Below are 20,836 nucleotides of genomic sequence, written 5' to 3' on the forward strand. Positions count from 1 at the left end.
TTTTCATTCGCGGAGAAAAAATTTCAGTCGAAACTATACTATGGTGTCACGGAAGTAGATTTATCAATTCTTACGAAGATATGCATAGTAATTTTTAGTGAAGCGAGAGCTCTCGATACAAATTTATATGTCATACCAAAACGTACAAGCGCGAAGGAAATTCTGCTATGTACCGCAGTAAATTTTCAAACATTTCGGAGCACGGCGACACGTGTATTCGAGCTTGTGAAATTTTACTTGCTCAACTGTAAAATAAGCAATTCGGAAATTTAAATTTTCAAACGACACGAAAATTACAACGTTTTTGGTAAAAACCTCCAGACGGCGTAGTAATTCGTACTACTTTTTCTCTCCGTGTTCCAATGAAAATTTTTTTCTTCTTCAATTTTGTCAAATTGTAAAGGCAAAAAGATCTCACGCGACGGAGGATCGAGACAGCGGTCTGCGAGACACAAATTCCAAGGAGAAGACGACTAAATATAAATTTTCCCCCCGCTCACATGAGGAAGCTCTTCCGCGCACGTATGGCAAACAACATTGCGGCAAAAGGATTTCGAGAGACGAGAATAACATGCACACAGGATGCACAGACTTGTATGAGTGTATACACATGTGTAGGTTAATACGAAGATGGAACAAAATGAGTAATAGAGGGGAACGCACATCATGATACTATTTTTAGGATTTAACCGTTTCCTTCGCTACGTAGTAGCAAAACAACGTGTACGAGCACAATTCTACGAGAGCCAAAGCCCAATAACAAGTTTTCTAAATGTTATTATACTCGAAGATATTTCGACGAAAAAAAATGTAACCAACACTCAAAAATTCGTACAAATTTTTGGTAATATTTCATAAGAATCTGTGGATTTTAAATTTCTCATATTTTTTCCTCGAATTTACCAAATTTTTTTTTGCCAAATTCGTGGGCATAAATAAATTATGAAACAATCAAGTTTTTTTAGCCAATCGATTTCTTAACGAATGTGTACGAAACAAAGTTTCTTCCACGTCGAACCAGCGGAAGAAACGTTCGATAAAGTACGAACGTATCGCGACAAAAAATAAGCAAAAGTGGGTCAAATCTGTTGGAAAATATTTGGATTCCCAATCCCTGCTGGTCTATCCGTAAATATAAGGACAATTAAGATGAGAACTCGAGGGCAAGGGTTGCAACCGCAAAAATAAGGGCACAGTTGGTCCAACGCGAGCAAACTCATCGTAGCGTAGAATCGCGTGTGTGTTCACGAGCCAAGAGCGAGCATTGAAAAGGGGAGAATTCATGTATTTCGATGAATTCGATGCAAATACTGACAATGGGAGAACGTTAGAGCTCTGTGCAAATCGATCCATCGTCAACTGCCCCGTTTTCAATACACCCCTATGTACAGTTGTACACACGAAAATGACAATCGCCGGAGGAATAACCACTGAAATGACATAGAACAAAAACGCAGGAGCTGCCTTTTACGCCCACATATGTCGGGCAATCTACCCGAGAGGAAGAGAGAGAAAGGAGAGACACGCACGTCGATTATATTTCGATAAAAGCGCGTGTGCCCCACAAACACGAGTGCGCACTGGTTGGCGTCTGTACAATTTCCAACCGACGACTTTCCTTGTAGAACATCATGACAGCGTGAGTTTACACGCGTGTACGTGCTGGCAACGTGCGGAGGGGAGAAATTTTCCACAATCATCATCCCGTTGTCGATATATTCGGAGTTTAATAAAACGCGAAAATTAAAGATATTTTTAGCGATTATGTTTGAGGTTCGAATCGAGAAATGAAAGCGATCGAAAACTATACTTTTCAGCTAAAATCAAAATTCCAGTACAACTCCTTCTCTTTTCATACTCGAGTCAGTCCATCAGCGCAACAATTCATTGACACCAAAGCAAAGAAAGCATAAAAACAGGCACAAAAACTTGACCTCGTCCAGCCAAATCTACCGGCGATTTCTTTCGAAAACGAAATGCGACTTTTGTACCACGAATCGATAGTTTCCTCAGCCCTTCGAGCGATACTTCGCAAACAAAAAAAAATCGATCCTGTTCAAACATAACGAAAAAAGAAAAAACAATAAAAAAAAAATTAACAACCCCCTTTTTATCTAAGAAGATACCGAAAGTGTGTTGTCTCTCTCGCACTTTATGCTTCTGTGCCCTGCTGCGACAGAATTAGGAAGGAAAAGGTGCAATGGCAAGGTACGGGGGGGAAAAGAGGCTTGGAATACGAGAGAGGTAAAGGAACTCATCGAGGCTGAGCTCTCTCACCCCGGCCCCGGCCCCTTTTCGGTGTATGAGCACTCAAATATATGGACACGCGTGTGCGTCTGTGTGCGTGTCTATCTATGTGAAAGCCATGACGATACGTGATGGCACGAGCCAAAATCCGAGGGGGTTGAAAACATACAGTAGCCAGCCCCTAACCGTGGATATGCGTGTATACATATGCGTCGGTTCTCACAAACAAAAAGCCGCAAACTCGGCCAGTTAGACTGAAAAACCGGAGGAACTTCGGCCTTTTTAATTGTATAAGGGAAAACAGGCACAAAAGACAATTTATTGTGGTGCATTGGCGCTATGGCCGCATACATGTTATGAAGAATATACGCGGGGTCGAATACGCGTACGAGTTGCTTAATACATGTGCATGTATGCGTACAAAAAATGCATGCACATGTGTACGGTCGAGTATGGGCTGTTCCAACTGAATTAAAATCAATTTAGGGGGGATGTAATTTGAACAGTGGCAGCGAGCTCGTGACTATCGCGCAGTGTCGAATTTTCACGGACTCATTTTATCGATAAATGTTAATCTACGAAGAAAATAACGAGAAAGTCTCGCAGGAGATTGGAAAGCTGAATGCACCGATAACTTCGAATCTCTGGGAATATTGATAGAAGGAAAAAATCGCAACAATGGAATATCAAGAATGTGAAACCTCTCGAGAAAAAGTGTGGCTGAAAATCCCAACTTTGGCAACGCCTCGGAAAAAACATAGCAACGAATCCGTAGCCGATTTTGAATCGAGTTGAAAATTTGAAGGAATACATTTATCCATTCGCAACCTTGCCCTATCGAGTGCGCCCGAAAAGTCAAAGTTTCGGAGCGCAGCGACTCCGCGCGAAACAGCTCTGGCCCGAAGGTCGTTCCTCTCTAAGTGAAATAGCCGATGCACGCGGATGGAGTTATGTCGGGGTGGAATATTGGGGTAGGAGTGGCGGCGCGCGTACTATATTGAAGGGGGCGCCGCGCCAGGTGGCGGCTACCTCGCCCCATGTGTGCTCATATGTCCGTCTACCGAGTAGTCGGAGTTAGACGACGGGCCCGTATTGCCCCCTCAGAGTGTGGCGAGGAAGACGCGGGATCGAGAGAGAAAGAGGACACGACGAGACGAGCCTGCATGCGTGTGAGAGCGTGTCATAAGACGCGTGTGTGCGTACAGAGGCAGACAGAATTGCGGTGCACCCTCCTTGATGCCGAATTGGGAGAACACACGAATGTACTTTGGCGTGCGTCGAGCTGAGAGGGAAAATGTGTGCGAATACACGGGACCGTGCGTCAGGATCTCAGACACGTCATGCCGAGTCCCGATCGCGCAAAACGCCTCATACATAAGCATGTGAGCACGGAAATCCTTTCGTCTGAATTATGATTTTTAACCAACTGACTTTCGAGTCTTTCAATGGAGCAAATTTACACGTAGATTCGCTTCATTCAAACTCGATATGCATGAAGCTGACGAACCATCAGGAAGAAAGAACGACGATTGAGCAATTTTCGGCCACAAGTACGTGCACTGGCTACTCTCGCAGAAAAATTATTCGTTTTGTCGGTACAAAAGAATCAGATTTGAGGGATATTGATTTACAAAATCGAGCATACGATCGGGGGGCTACGACGCTGAAGTTTCCAACGTTGGAGTCCGACGAAATGAATGAAAATAATATGATTTATCCATAAGTTTTTTATTTCACGAATCATAATTGTGTAGATTGAAAAAATACAAAGTACAAATTCGACTGGAAATAAATTGGAGAATTACTGGAATTATTGGAGAGTTTTTTAGATCATTTCGTTGGACTCCAACGTTGGAAACTTCAGCGTCATCGGGGGGCTCCAAAGTGCTAATGACACTTTTCAGCCATGAAATTACGTTGAGATAATACATTTTCTAAATCTTTGGGGTTGATCTGTTTTCTGATCAGAGTTGTAGCGTTTCACGTTTTTTATCGAATTCTCGACGACGATTTACTGCCAGGTAGTCCCGTGGATTTTACCAGAATAGAGGCGAGTACACGAGGCTGGGAATTGAGCAGGGATCGACATCAGTAATTTTTCGCCACTAATTTTGATAGTTATTATTAATTGGCCGAGAATTATCATTGATATTCCATATGATGTCAATTACTTGGAAAATTAGTAATTTCATGTTGCAAAATGGTGCAAAAGTTAGTACGTGCCGGAAGTCGAGTCTCACTTGATGAAATAATTCTCATTTGTGAAAATAGAATGATCAATTGTCGAAACAATTGGCAATTAATGGAGCCAAATATTGCCAATTTACCAACTTATTTCCAATTGATGAAAAATGTTCTGCCAACTTACGGTAAAATCTTCAATAGATGAAGCATTTTCAGCCAATCTATCGGTTGACTGGTATTGTGTCATATATATAAAAAAAGTCAGGCCTGTTCTGGTAATGTATCATACATATGAAAATAACTTTTTTAATTTTCAACCGAGTTCGACAAAAATTGGTATGTAACGGTTCGTTGGGACGCTGATTCCATTTCTGAACACGATGCTGAAGTTTCCAACGTTGGAGCCCAACGAAATGATGTAAAAAACTGTCCAATAATTCCAGCAATTCTCCAATTTATTTCCAGTCGAATTTGTACTTTGTATTTTTTCAATCTACACAATTATGATTCGTGAAATAAAAAAAACTGATGGATAAATCATTTTATTTTCATTCATTTCGTTGGACTCCAACGTTGGAAACTTCAGCGTCGTTTTCTGAACTTAATTTTTACCTTGTTTGCCATGAAAGGGGTGAAAATCGAGAGTTGGGGGTGAAATTTTCAGATTTTTCGATAGGAAGTTTACATTATCAAATTAAGCTGTACGTTTTTCTGGGCACCAGACTCTTTTATCAAACGAAAATATCGGAATCGAATCATCATTTGGCAATAAGGTTTCCACAATAACCAATTATTTGGTCAATTTATAATGCAATATGAAATATTTACCGAGTATCTATCAATTGATATTATCAATTTTCCCAATGTGCATTTTCGATCAATATAAAAATGAAAATTGATTTTTTTTGCCGATCCCTAGAATTGATTTAATGATTGAAAAAATGTTCAAAAATTTATTCATTTGATTTCGACCACCTGCTCGTTCCCAAATACAATTCAACAGTCATAACCACAAAATTCAGCATTCGAAGAGAACATTTTTTTAGTGTACTTCGTCTACAAATAGCAGGCAAAAACGGCTGGGGTTGTGGATAATTAGGAGAGAGTTTCAGAGTCAACATACATGACTCGACTAATTGTCAAATGTCCGTTGAACTCCGAGGGTCTTTTGGTAACTGCAGAAATGAGAGGAAACGGGGAAACCTTCCACGTGGGCGTAGGATATCGATCGTCGAGCAGGGAGGGGGGGATAACGGGCGCGTGCCACCGTTACGAACTGCAACGAGCATTTCTGCCCCTTCCCTTCCCGAGTGTCTCGCTCTGTCTCCGTCTTTCTCTGTCCACGAGCACAAACGTGCGTTCGATACTCACTTTCACCCGCACGAACGTACTTTTCCTCACGGACGAGATCGCCGGGGCTCTCTCGGCGGCACGCTCGGCTCCTTCGTCCGTTCGGGGCTTAATATGCATAAACACATAAAGTCATGCAGTTGCGTGTATACTTATATGTATAGAAGAGAAAAAATTCCCTTGGCAAAAAGCACGTCCGAGGTTTTTTCTCTTTTTTTTTGTTCGTTCGTTCGTACAACGTGTTACGATTATATGCGCGAGGGCAATAATGCTAATCGAGCATCATTAATTCCGTGTACGCCCAGTCATCGGCGGTTAATACGCAAGAGGATGGTGAAAGAAACGTATCCCGTATTAAGGCGAATATAAATCACGTAAAATACGATCGAAAAATCGACCAAGTATGAGAGATAATTGGAGGCTCGAGTCAAACAAAATTGAAATCAGTATACGAAAAAACGTAAATCACGCCTTAAACGTCATGTTCTCACTCTCTTTCGACTCTGGATTACCGACGATTATGCGTTATTAACGTACAAAGTGAGTGATAAGCTTTGAAGAATTTTTCTCAACCACGAAGACGCTTTGGAGCCAGGCTTGTGTGATAACGTGCTAATTTAAAAATGATTTATCAAGCCACATCTAAAATGCTCGTGGTTAAAAATCGCATAGTTTTTCATGTGCGTTCTCATGCGGGGCGAAATTCACTGTTTTACACAAACATTACGAAGCTGTTTTAGAAATTTTTGGTCGTTTGTTTCAATCGTTTGTTAACTCTTTTTCTTTCATTCCTTGAAATTCTGATTCATGAAATATTTATTATGGAAAAGTGAGCCAATGTTGAAAAATTTGTAGGTTTGTTATAACAGAATTTTGAAATTAATGTTGAGTTTTCTTCCCAAAAGGGTGAAATTTTTTTGAATTTTCCTGGGATGTGCAACGAATGCCATTTTCAGATCATATCACGAGCTGTGTCCGAATTTTCGAATACTATGATCGAGAAGTTATCTTCTGAAGCAAATTCGTTAAAACTTCAAATAATCACTGGAGGTTGAATGAAAAACAATCAATGATTGAGAAACATTTTACGACTATGAATTTTATTATCCGTGCCTAGCCGGAAGAGCCTACGAAGGTATTTTTGAGCAACAATTCCCTCTGAAATATTCACAGCGAACAAACGAGCATATTCAATCGCACAGAGGCACACAAACATCGACTGATTTATGCGTATAGAGCCTCGGCAAAACTCGATGTAAAGGCAGTGCGACTAAATCGAGGCATATGGGCCAGGGGTCACCGAAGGGCGGGGCCCTTATCCGATAATCGAAATCACGAGGGATCGTGATATTTACGAACGAATTGAGTTGCCGTTGCGGTCCGATCAATAAATTTACCTTTGTTCCCCCATTCGTACGTTGAAAAAAATCAAAACCGATACCAAAATATTCTGGAAATACAAACAACATTTCCCATGCCTTTTTATAAAATAATTTCCACCAAATTCAATATCAAAACCATTCCTCAAAATTAGCTCATTCAGTGGTTAATTAAATTTTCAAAAAACCCACGAAACAGCAATAATATTTCACAACTCCTAAATAAAACTTAATTTTCACAGTTGCCACTAAAAATAATACGAAAAAAATAATAGAACGAAGGGAAATGGTTGAATTCGATTAGTCACGAGGCCAATGAACTCGCGATATGTGTGCATAGGATTAAGCCGAGGTCGTTCACTGTACAGAAAAGGCCGAGTTTTTCACTTCGAAACTACTGATAAATAGAACGGCCTGAGTCATGTGATTTTCCTATTAAAAAGTGGCTTTTTACTTCTCGAAAGTAGATGCGTCTCGTAGACCTGCACAGAAGTGCGGCGCATCGTATACGAGCTTCGTGCACACCTTTCTATCTCGTTGTATATACATAGGAAAGGTGGAGGCACGTAAAATACGTGTGGAAGGAAGACAGAGACGGGTGCGAACGTAGAAAGTCACAGAGGTGGAAAAAGCAACGGCTTGCCATGTGTTACACATTCGTGTAACGAAATGCTATACGCAACGCCGTCGACGACGGCTTACAGGTGCAAACTACCCCACCGTGACCGAAGAAAAATAGGTGTGTGCGGTTCGGACTCGGTACTAGCGCAGTGTGCATTTCCAAAGTATTTTTATTGCCTTATCCGAGCACATCGCGTACGAGCCCCTGCGTGCGCAAGGGCGAAACAAAAATTTACTGCTATCTGCTTTTCCTCCGTTTCTCGTATCCTTTTCAACAAACACGACATTTTCGTTATCAGAGAAATAACGCCGCTGCCAGACAAAGAACAGATGAAAAATGAAAGAGTTCCACCACGTAGACTTTATGGATGGCTCCAGCTAAGGGAGAAGGAATTTCTACCAAAATGCTTTCAGACGATCGCGAGGAAGGTTGACGATTGTTACGTTTTTATAATGGAATCCAACTACTTTAAGGGTCGTTGAAAACTTTTCATTATTTTTAAGGAAGTTGATGGAAAATGACGAACAAACTTTCGGTGGTTAAGGTCAATATCGATGAGAATTTTTTCCAATCTTTACGTTTTTCATCTTCGTGTACCAATTGCCGAAAACTTAAAGCCCAAATCGGAGAAGTAAATGACACTGAAGTTTCCAACGTTGGAGTCCAACGAAATGATCGAAAAAAACTCTCCAATAATTCCAGTAATTCTCCTATTTTGTTCCCTGCCAAATTTCCGATTCGTAGTTTTTCAAGCTGCACCAACGATTCGTGAAATAAACAATTGGTGAATTACAAACGTTTTTTTCGTTCATTTCGTTGGACTCCAACGTTGGAAACTTCAGCGTCGTAGAAGTAATACGTCCCTAGAAACCCAGAAAAACATCAGATTCGAACGCGTTTAAGCTGGAAATCGCGAATAGCTATTCGCGTATCAACGTTTCGACGAAATTGAATTCCCACTGGGTTAAATATGGGGATAAACTCGAATATTCATTTATCTTGATTGATGAACAACAGTTATGATTTTTTCATCTGAAAAGATTCAAATTCAAGTTTATTTAATCTTTTGATATTAAAATTGAAAGCAGAATTCACAATAAATAGTTGTTTACTTCGAATAAACGATGGATTCGTGACAACGAGTTAACATTTAAATTCTACATCCAGCAAAGTCTCAGAAAATCGACATATGAACTCCAACTAGAATTTTGTAAGATTACTGACAGGGAGCAAACGTAATAATCGTGGTTCGATCTTTTTGCATAGGTATATCGCTAACTGATACAATAATTAATTAAATCAGACACGATTACCTTACATTAGATCAAAATTAATACGTGAAATTGTTTCACTGTGAAATATCCACTTATAGATTCAAACCAATGATAAACAAATTGATCCCAAAACCAACGTTTGAAACGGTTGATGTCGTGATCTTATTTCGTCAAGATTTATTGATGGAATAAAAATTGAGCAACACAACAAAAAAAGCATGAAACTGTATTTCACTTATTTCTAGTTTCTTATGTTTTAGTAAAGAATCAATTATGAACCGGTCATATTGACACTGGATAATAACCCTCGAATATTTAATAAATCACGTGAACATTTAAACGTTTTGAACACACTGTGAAAAATTACGAGGAAATGGAAGTAAAATGAGAATACTATAGAATGTTGAGAATAATCCAATTACATTTAAAAAAGAAAACAGTTACAAAATGATTGGCAACTATTACGAAGCTCACAATCGCGATTGGAGGTCATTTTGAAAAGACAAAGAGAGGGGAGAGAGCAAAGAAATTCTCTATCATTCTTCTGTCCTGTTTATCCTCGAAGAGGTGCCCATCTGGTGGGGGCTTTTCAGCATCGATTATGGTGTGGGGTGAAATACCCATCAGAGGAACGCTGTGGCTCATTCTTTCCTAAACTCTTCTCTCTTTTTCTCTCTCATTCTTTCAATACTTTACTCAATGTATGGATGATATCAACCATGTGCAGACTCCCACGTACCCAACGGTCGTTTCATCTCACGTGTGTACTGGTCGACGTACAGGGTGTCCAAAAATTATTGGATTCAACCTCAAAATTATATTTAAAGTGAATGAAAAAAAAATCTTTGCAATTGACTTTCTTGTCGTAAAAAACAAACAACACTTCACTTTCCCTTTTCAGCGTCTTTATATATTTTTTCTGGAAGTTTCGTTTCAAGAGGTCATTCGAAAAACAACGGTGGGGAGAACAGAAAAACGACACGACTCTCGATTATTCTCCAAGCAATTTGTCAATCAATCACTCAACTCGAATACTTCAAATCCGAAAATCGTGGGTTTACAGCTCCGAATCTATGAATTTGAGAGTGGGAGGGATTTAACGACAAAATGATTGAATTTCCTCTCTTTCGATGATTGGAAGTCAAAAATTTATAGTGCACCATTCCATTACAACTAACTTTGAAAAATTTTTCGAAAAATCTCTCCCAAAGGACTTGCACGATACAAAAAACGGTAAAGCAAGACAACAGCATTTTTGAACCTCATATTTGGGACACCCTGAACGTACGAATGTACTTGACGAGTATGTGCGTGCTGCACACGTTCTTGTAGGCATGACGGTCTGTACGTGCAACGGGAGGATTGCTCTCGCCCGCTATCGGGGCTTTCAAGCGACGTACCAACCCGGGGGAGCGTTGTCGAAGGGTCTCCTCAACACGAACAGGGACGAAAATACATATATGGGTGCACCCTCAAGATAGGGCCAACGGCGAATGATTCACGGACGCGTGCCAGACCACATTAAAGGCCGGTAATAATCATCCCTTTTTTCTACGTGTTTTCTATAACTATATGGACATATAACGTACATTCGTCGGCACATCTTCCCGCTGGACTGGCCAGTCTGTCGAGATGTGTTAACGAGTCATTGTTAGTTCCTCGCTGATTTTTTGTTCTCTTTCTCCACAGCCATAAACTTGAACCCTTCTAACTATTCACGGGAGCAAAGATGACTCACGTGGGGATCTGATTTATTTTTATTTTCCAACGAAATGCAAATCGACATGAAAAGTTGAAAGGACGTTTGAAAATTTCTACTAAAAACTGAGGTCACATTGCGAGTTATCGATGCTGCGTTCGAGGGATAAAAAATTTTTTTAATTGCGGAAAAACTATTGAAGAAGTTCGATCAGTTTCCTCACTAGGAGCTTCCTTCCGCATTGGCTGAAGCCAAGAATACCTAAAAAAAATAGGACTGACGAACTACGATTCAAATTCGAGAAAAATATCGATCCACTGCTCATCAAAATATTAAGGAGGAACATCAGCTTCGCGTAAAGTGAGGTCATCTAAATACGAATTTGATTGTTTTCAACTGTTATCTAGGTTATGTAAAACCTGTTTGCTTTGTTTATACGGCGGGACTAGCCCCCGAAAACTGAAATATTATAAAATTGCAGAATTAAACGACCTCCAATTTACGACGCTGAAGTTTGCAACGTTGGAGTCCAACGAAATTAAGGAAAATCACATTTGTAATTGACCAATTTTTTATTTTACGAATCATTGGTGTAGACTGAAAAATTACGAATTGCAAATTAGGCAGGTAACAGAATCGGAGAGTTACTGAAATTGTTGGAGAGTTTTTTTAGATCATTTCGTTGGACTCCAACGTTGCGAACTTCAGCGTCATTCCAATTTTGCACAAATTTTCTTTAGTTCAAACTGTGGAATAGTACTTTTTTTCTAACCTATCATCATTTTTATTTGTTTTTGAGTATGGAAAGATGGGGCCTGTGGAGTTATTGTGTAGGTGTTAAATATTCCAAGTTTGAAAATTATTTACTAAAAAGTGGCTGAATGAAATGGATTGAAAGTTGACGAGGCTGTAGAAAATATATCCAAACATGTGTTATAAAAGTTTCATTAAGCTATCACCATTTTTCTCAAGCTGATGATCCTCCTTGACCCAAAATCCAGAGTAACGAAAAGAATTTAAAAAAAATGTTCTCCATTCGAGTCACAGGTTCTACTTTGGGAGACTTTAGACTCGAATGCAATAGGTAAAACGTCGCGAAATGAACAATTGAGGTGCTGAATGATGAGAAAAATAATGAGACATGCGAAGAAATGTTAATACGAACCAAGATAAAACTGGCAGCACCTCTTCGAGGGTAAAAATAGCGCGGAACACTGTTTGCATATCGTTCCATATGAAATGATATTTAGCGCCGGCATATGGTATTGCGTGAGACCTTAGAACTGCATATATTTCTACATACATGTATGATGAAGCACGCGTTCGGAGGTAATAGTAGGCCGAGTATGTATGGGAGAGTATTGTAGGGTTCTCACCAAAGCGTGACTATCCCATGACCATCGACACTGCAATTTTCGTACGTATTCTAATAAAAATGTTAAATGAGTCAATTGGAAGCAAAGTTGTTGTTAATAGCTCAGGTTCACCTGACTCAACGCCTCGATAATTAATTAATTCGTCAATTATTTTAACGTTTTAAGTTTAATTTTTTATTGATAAAAATAGATCAATGCAATGATGAAAAATCTGAAGAAAAGTTTCGATTTTACTTGTAATTTACAATTTTCATTGAGAGAGAGAGAGAGAGAGCGAGAGAGGAAAAGAGTGAATAATAATTCCGAATGCAAAACCGAGACGTTCGTGGACACGCCCGCGTCAAAGGGGTTCTTTCCTGAGTCCTCGAGACCCGTTCCATTCCCTTTAACAGCTATAATATGCCTCGAACATTTATGAGTTACAAAACGACATCGCACACTTGCAACGTTAACGCACCATCATCGTTTTTGAATGACAGTCGCGCCCACGAAGAAGAAAGGAGCTGGTATGAGAGGCGGAAGAGTTGCACTTCCAAATAGCGAGAGAGAGAGAAAGAGTGAGGGGCAAGGGAGCTCAAGGGTGTGCATCCATTCTTCGGTGCAATATTTAGCACGTGGATCCCCTCCCACAGGAAGGATCACGTATCCTGTTCACCTCGCGTATGTTACCTAAGTGTCTTCCAGGTTCATTTACCTCCGCGAGCTCGTACGATTCGGCCATTTAAAAGGGTGACGAAAATAATTGAACAAAGTTTTTTATTGCGTCACCAAATCGTAAGGAAGAAAATAAAATTTGTTTATTCAAAAGTGTCCTCTCGTTGCAGTGAGAAATATTTTGAGAAATTTTTATTCAATTACTAAATTCCATTTGTATCCGACGAAAATTTTGTTGCATCAACAAATCCTCTGCTTCGGTGTGTTCACAAATAAAAATAATATAGAAAATTCCGTTAATCAATCTTGAATATTTCCATATCAATGATGTCTCGATTCAACGTTGGGATTGAGAATGCGAAGAACTCTTTCAAAAGCATTCAGAAATTTAAGTGCACACGGAAATTTGACATTTTCATACGCAGCTTTTGCTTACACTCAAACCTATACGCATGTACGTGTGTGACTGCTCATACACTTATTATGCTCAATTGTCAAGCAAGTCAAAGACGAGAGGCGAGTACAGGCGAGTGCATATAGTCCCCGTTACGAAATTTCGCCTGTGTGTTCTCTCGACAATACTGCGAGCACCTTGGCCCATTGTCGAGAGCGAACTCTCGCTGTACCTTTGATTGTAAAGCCTCTATGTGTATAATTCCCAGTGTTCGGTTAGCCGTCGAAAAAAATGGAATCGTTTCGTTCTCTCTGCATGCGGACCCTCGTTTTTCTAGCTCTCTCGCTCTTTGCAAAATTTCCAAAGATCCCGAGTCTGGATAATCGGGATTACAATAATCTTGAATTTCGAACCACCGCAAATATGCAATCGTTGAATAAGTTCTCAGTCCAAACTCGAATTCGGAAAGCTCCTTTCAGAAAACAACTTTTCATTCATTCCCGACTGTTTTCGTGTTTCTTAGCAGTCAAAAAATATTGTTTTATTCAAAACCGTATAAACATATTTAAACACAAATAAGCGCCAATACCTGAAATCATAAAAACGTAAATGATCAAACTTCACGGCTGTTTGCATGTGGAAAAGCAACCTCGCGATACTGATTCCTGCAAAAGCACCGAATGATAAGCCGCCAAAAAAATCGCTTCCTCAAAAGCATAAAATAATTCCAACGATTGAAAAATCTTCAAGTACCGTACAAAAGCTCCTCGAAGCAGAGTGAGAGAGTCCTCGAATATTACAAAAAGTCATAGAGCACCAACGAAATATTTGTATACGACACTTATTGTAGTATTATACGCACTTATGCGTGCACGTTCACTTGATATACAAGTAGAACGGTGCGTGTGACTGCACAGAGGTAGCAATTTAAATGGAAGCGTGACACAGCGCAGACCTACCCTAAGATCGTTGCGGAGGTGCCTCGGCAAGAGCGAGCGAGAGAGAAAGAGAGTTCGAACACACGGTGCAATCGACCTGCGCGACAGTACCTTACGTACTTTTTGCATTCGTACATGCGATTGTCGTACACCGGTATACAAGCCCACACACTCGCGCACGTACGTGCTGGATGAACGCGTACGTATGTGCGGAGGGGGTTGGTAGGTAGTTGGCAGGCTGCTCGTCGTCGTTGGGTGGTGATTTCTGGCGAGTTCTGAGCGCAGACTATTAGCCGAGGGAGAGACAGAATTTGAGATGGAAAAGGGGAGAGAGTGAGACGGGAATGTGTGCATGTATATGGAGCAGCACGTGTATGTGCGAGGGGTGAGTCGCAGCCGGCACGCGCCCAACGAATTTTTCACCCAACGGATAATATACGCGCGACAAAACTTTTCAGTCTTTTTCACCCATACACAGGGAGCCATGGACGTTTTTAGACGAGTGTTGTGTTCAGGGCACACGTGTACGTGCGCATGTACGCGGGCAAAAGGAGAGAAGAAGAAACGAGCTGACGAGCTCGTCAAGATGATGACAACAAACTAGAAAGAAACAAGACGAAAGGAAGAAAACAGCAGTTTGGTAAATTGTGTGAGTCTTGCGAAAACGTGTGCAAGGAACTCGCCCCTAACAATCGTGGCATTCCCTCTCGCCCGGTCGTCTCTATTTCTCTCTCGTCGTCTTCCTTCTCTCCGATCACTCTGCTCTCTCGCGTCTTTTTTCAAGTGAGAACAAGCCTCAAAGGGACGAATCGATCGTTAGAAAACGTTATGTGCTTGCCCACGAGGCCTGCTTTCTTTTTCTTCGTTTTGCGTATACGTTGGAATTAAATTCGCAAGTCCTTGTCAACTCGGGTACGAAATTCTGTGGATTTTTTTTAGCAGGCACGTGACTGAAGCGCAGACTTTTAATCACTTCCTGCCGGATTTATATTTGAGAAGATAATTTCTTATAAAATGGATCATTTTCGCACAATTTTGAAAGAAAATTTTTACGAATATTCGGAAAATCTATTACTTTCAGTCATAGCGGAGAATCGAATGAGCGATCGTTTCTCATTTAGAAAATTCTTTGCAAAATAACTTCGAAAAATGTCGATCGACCAGACCGCGGTGTTCAATTAATAAAATTCCACAAAATAAATATGATCCCCTTCAATCACCCTTATGCAAGATTCCCTCCCAACCGATTTACCAATGAAAATCGATGCACGCTTAGAACAGAAAGGATTGTCGAAAAAAGGTTTATTAGCCAACATGGCAGACGACCGTTGAAGCTTGTGGTAGCACATCTTGGCCGTATTGACGGAGCGTGGTAAGACCTGCGTTACGGGTCCTGCAGGATATGTTAATACAACATCCTCCATTCGAGAACGAAAAACTTTGCTTCAACCCTTGCTTCGGCGGAGCAGGCCCATAACCAATACCATTTTAGCATGTTCGTATGCATAAAAAGATTAAAAAAGAGGCTTTATTTGTCGACCTTTTTTCGTGCTGCCTTGTTAAATCTTCATTCTCATTCTATTATTCATCAGCTTTTCTGGCACGAAATCGGCGAGTACGACTAAGATTATATAAGAGTATTCAAAATTTCAATTTTTCTCGGCAACGATCCGACACAGGAACGAAAAAAGCATCGGAAGACGAAAAAAGCAGGGGGGAACGAGCTCGTCGTTGACGATGTTCGACACATCGGGCCTTAAAAAAAATCCGTCTACCAAAGTGTTCTTTTTTTTTTTTTATCTTTTTCGTCTCGTGAATTGATTTATTGTACCAAACATTCTGACGTGTCATTCTCGAGAAGAGCGAAGAAACGCCACTCTCATGGCGGACATTAGACAAGGCCCGTTATTAATCAAACTGGCAATATGTATTGACGTCATATTGTACCTACCGACGGAGAGCTTTCATATTTTTTTTCATTGTTTACACAACGGATATGACGACAAGATGAAAGATTAAGATTTTCCGGCCGTTTGAGTCTCGTTTCGTAACCGTTGAGGGTCTTTGCGATATTGTGGTCACGCGATCGCGACATCGGGCCTGACAAGCCCATTCAACAAAGTTTATTATCAAATTTCGACTGGCGATGCGGTATCGGCTATCGATGCCTGCATCTCGGAATCGGACGTAAAGACTGATGCCGGGAAGGTGTTTAACAAAATTCTCGGACCCTTGAAAGGGGCAGTTAAAAACTGAACTCAAATTCGTGCCTAACAGCACGATCTTTGTGATCCTTTGACACGAAAATCTCTAGAAACGAGTAACCAGAATAGCTTCTGACGAGTTCTTAGCGATAAAATAATATTAATATGCAAATGACGAGAAAAATGTTCGATCTTGAAATAATAAAATTCTCACGGGCTGGTATAATGTTCATTGTCACCCGTCCCGAGGAGTGAAAGAGCCCAAACGAACCCACCCTTTTTTCAACTTTATCCAAGTTCGAGGCAGGACGATAGCTGCAATATAAAACAAATTTAAATCGGCGCACGCGCGCGCCCGGCTTCGTCGAAAGAAAAAAGGATACTCTCTCGCGTATCCAGTCCGTCTTGGTCCCGAATAGTTGCGCTTATAAATAATTATAAGGTCTCGTGCCAGATGCGAGTCGCAGGGGGCGAAACGATCGGTTCCAGCGAAAGGCAAGGGAATAACCGAGAAAAAAAGGGACGAGAAACGAAGACCGCGAGACAATATGCCTATAAATATATACTCGTATACAAATTCGTATGCATATGTGTAAGAATTCATCATGGAAGAAGGGATGACGAAGAAACGAGCCCCGAACGAAACGACGTTAGGGAGGTTTTTACCGGACAGTCTTTCGCGACGAACCCCTCCAACCAGCGTCTTCTCGCACTGCTCCTTCTTTCCTTCACTCCTCCTCATACACAACATGCAGAGAAAACCTTGATTTATGTAACTGTACACCGTGTTTCGTACAGACTATCGATGGGCAGAATAACAACCGTCCTCTTTACGACTCTACTCAAAAACAACGCTGCTCCGAACAGTTCTACCCTCAAATTTGAAAATCGATACAACGCAACATGTCTCCTCTTTTGTCATTAATAATCCGTGTTGTCCATCCACGCGTGTTGGAGAGTAGCGACGTTATTCATGCATAAAATAAAAATCTTTAGAGTGGAAATGTTATCGAGCAGATTTATGGGAGTCGAGTTGTGTTGCAGCAAGCCGACGATTCTACTTTCAGTAAATGTATTCAACAACAGTTCCCCTCTAAATACATGTCTGAAGAGCGGAGTTCTTATCGAGTAGAGCTGCGATGAGTATAGTTATACACGAGCAGACGTAGAGATGTTATGAATCTCGGAGTAAAGATTTTAAGGAGGGTGGATCGCGACGATACAATGTTGCCATGCTAAAGCGTGTTAAAAATATAAAGAATTTGAAAATGATAAGAATTTAACAAAATTTGGTAAATGTATTCTTTAAAAATATATAAAACTATATAAATTTTTTTTAGACTTTTCTACCACATAGCTCTCGAGTAATTGAACACTAAAGTTCTCGTGCATAAGAACTTCGATTTAAGGAAGTTGAAGCGATATATATAGGACATGATACGAAAAATACATTAGATTTTATTATTCCAAAATAACGAATTGAAAATTTACGTGAATCTTATTGAACAGCGCTTAATTATGTGTGAGAAATTTGAAGAGGTTTCACCGCCTGGTAATCGAGATATTCATTGCCGAAAACGACAAGGTTAAACATGGGCTCTTATGGAAGCTTTCAAAAAATTGCAAACTTCAACAATAAGTATCTCAATTTCACGACGGTGAATCATCGGCATATCCCGCCAGAAGTTTAATACTGTCTTAAGCTTTCTGTTTTGAAAATTTTTATGTGCAAAGTTGGAAAATAGTTTTAACATAAGATACGCTTCAACCTTCTTAAGATGATGGATCAGTCGGTAATCACACCTCGAATTTTTGAAATTGAAACTCTTTGACATCGTTCGTCTGATTAAAATAATAAAAATGTCATCGTACGCAGCACGATCGCAAAAATCCGATGACATTTTTATTTTTTCGATCAGACGAACGATGTGGAAAAATTTCCTTTTCAAAATTTGCAGCTATCTCTCTCGCACTCGCGGTTGTGATTACCGACTGATCCATCATCTTAACGCTCGATTATGCGATAACCATGTGGTAAAAAAATCCTTAAGAGCAGAGTTGTTTTGGAATAGAGCCGTAAAGAGGACGGTTGTTATTCTGCCGATTTATATATTGTTACCAAAGTATATGGACTCGGATATATATTTAATAAATTAAATGAAAATTGAATAAATTGAAATTAAAAGAAATAAATAATTAAACAAATAATTGAATAATTGAAAACAGCCTTTAGAATATACATAAAATTACTTTCTCCTGCAAATGGAACCGAATTAGAAATGTACAAACTGACGAAATGTGTTTGCATGGCTAAAGTACAAAAGAGGTAAACTATCACTGCAAAATGACGTTGAATTGATAATATTCGAACAGTATGAGCTCAAAAAATCAACACGCCAAACAATACACGGTGACAATGTACATAATGAACGAAAAATTCGTTGCGATTCAGCAATAGAAACTTCTGAATTCTGAACGGGCCGGTAGATCGAAACGTGTATATAGATAGCAGACATTTCTACCCTCGGGATAACATTCCAGTCTGAGTTTGACGGTACCTACTCCGGTTTCTTTTTAATAAACTAAGAGAGACAGAGAAATAATGGAAAGAGGGAGAAGAGAGTTGTTCGGGTGGCCGATTTTGTTCATTCGTGTCGCGAGTGAGACAAACGATTCTCCTCGAAATTCAGGTACCTCTTTAAGTTTTTGTACGCACATATACGCATATTCCATGTGCTTGTGCGTATGTGTTTATAGATGCATAAGTGCGGACGGAACACAAGACCTACGCAATGAACGGGGCGACCCGGTGCAGATGGAAATCCACGTGAGCTGGAGTTCAGCACTGAATTGGAAGTCGAAAAGTTATCAATGCTCAAAATTAGCAGAAATTGCACAATTTTCGTCGGCAGAAAACAAGAGCGCAGTTTTTCAGTGATTTGATTCTGAAAGCGGATCGAATAGTTGGCAAAACGTTCGAATTCGTTTAATTCAGAAAGGAATCAATGTGGGACGAGCAAATCCACGAATTTTTGTAGGAAAGTGGAAAATTGAAAAGCTGGTTTAAAAAATTACGGGAGGCTTTTCGTTTGAGATTCCAGAGCTGTTTTCGTGTCCACTCCACACGAGAAAATGTCACAGCATCTTAGACGCGGATACATAAATATTTTAAAATACACTCATAAAAAGTCGAGTCGTCGGCACGAAACATGCTGTGATGACCCTTCAATACGTATCGGGATAGTCGAGCACCGTTGAAGTGTGAAACTTTGTACAATGAGAAATTTTTGCGACAGCCCTGAGCCACAAAAGCCCATGCGCGACCGTTGTGTTCTGAGAGAAATCGATCGAAGGGCAGTCATAAATAGGAGAGAGAAAAGAGAAACGAAGAGTGCGAGGATCGAGTCCTTGGAGGGTAACGCATGTTACATAACGGCAGGGCGAGCAGTCTTGATTTTAGTACGTCAAGATCGCGTCAAAATTTCTATATCTCAAAGCCGATGAACTGAACCCATAAAAAGTCAAAGAAATGAAGTCAAATTTCCCGATCGAACTGAACGAGCACGTCGCGACAGGCGAGTACTTTCACAAGTTCCAGTGCCTCGAAACTTCAGCCTGGAAAAAAACGACGAAGAAAAAGAAAACCAACGAATCGTTGGAGAAAAAACGAATGTAGCGCTTCACCAAAAGCAGCAAATTCAATCCTTGAATCAATGAAACTTCGCTGCTGGTTATCCTAAATTCCCGTCTCTTTTCAAGCCACATTTTCCTAAATGGAAAGTCGGCCGAGACGAAAAAGATAAATGAAGAGAAGCGAGACTCGACGTATCGTAATAATCACGCTTTCCTTCGTTGCCTTATTTTAATTCCCTTTTCGAATTAACAAGTGGCGCGTGCCTTCTGTCGAGAGACTCGGTTATAGGCGTTAATCGTATTCCAGATGCGTCGGATCGCTCATAGTTGTGGCGTGCGAGTGAGTCGTATAATTTAATACACGAATATAGTGGAAGAAAATGCGGTGGAGAAAAGCCGCTTCTTGTAACAACGACCCAACCCTTATCTCGAATGTGTATGAATATCTGTGTGAGGGGAGGCTTTCTTAAGGCGAGTTTGAGTCGAGCCAACCGCGGTGACGTACACTTTTCGAGTATTATAGCGCAATATCGAGGGAGAGAAAAAAACGGGAGGGTAGCACAGCGCGAGGGAAGTTCCGGCCTATCGCGCCCCCGCGCGCTCGCGCGTGCCATTTATGTATGTGTGCATTAGCCCTCGTGAAACAGGTGAATCGAGCGAACCACGACAACATAAGGCATTTCCACCTTGCGACAGGAACGGCGAGAGAACGTGGAGAGTCTCGTGCCCTCGCGTTTTCCGTTGGACGCAACATGCCTCTCGGAACTATCACGCTTCAACGAGGCGGAACTCTACGAAAGTGTACTCAAACACCGCGCGCGCTTATTACGACCGCGATTAAAATATTTCTTTAATTAATATTCCTACAAATTCGAATTTTAT

General features: G+C 40.5%; 1 protein-coding gene and 1 long non-coding RNA gene across 6 annotated transcripts in view; one reads left to right on the forward strand and one right to left on the reverse strand.

The window, feature by feature from the left end:
* LOC122405588 (M-phase inducer phosphatase-like) overlaps positions 1–20,836 on the reverse strand; it is a 141,334-nt gene that overhangs the window by 105,447 nt on the left and 15,051 nt on the right. The window lies entirely within an intron of this gene.
* LOC122405593 (uncharacterized) lies at positions 9,054–12,212 on the forward strand. Of its 2 annotated transcripts, XR_006259790.1 has the most exons (3): positions 9,054–10,289; positions 10,389–10,587; positions 10,746–12,212. It is a non-coding gene; the product is annotated as an uncharacterized lncRNA (long non-coding RNA). The 2 variants fall into 2 exon arrangements; XR_006259791.1 differs by having other exon boundaries at positions 9,054–10,587.

The sequence above is a fragment of the Venturia canescens genome, chromosome 1 (assembly GCF_019457755.1).
Source record: "Venturia canescens isolate UGA chromosome 1, ASM1945775v1, whole genome shotgun sequence".
NCBI classification, from domain to species: domain Eukaryota; kingdom Metazoa; phylum Arthropoda; class Insecta; order Hymenoptera; family Ichneumonidae; genus Venturia; species Venturia canescens.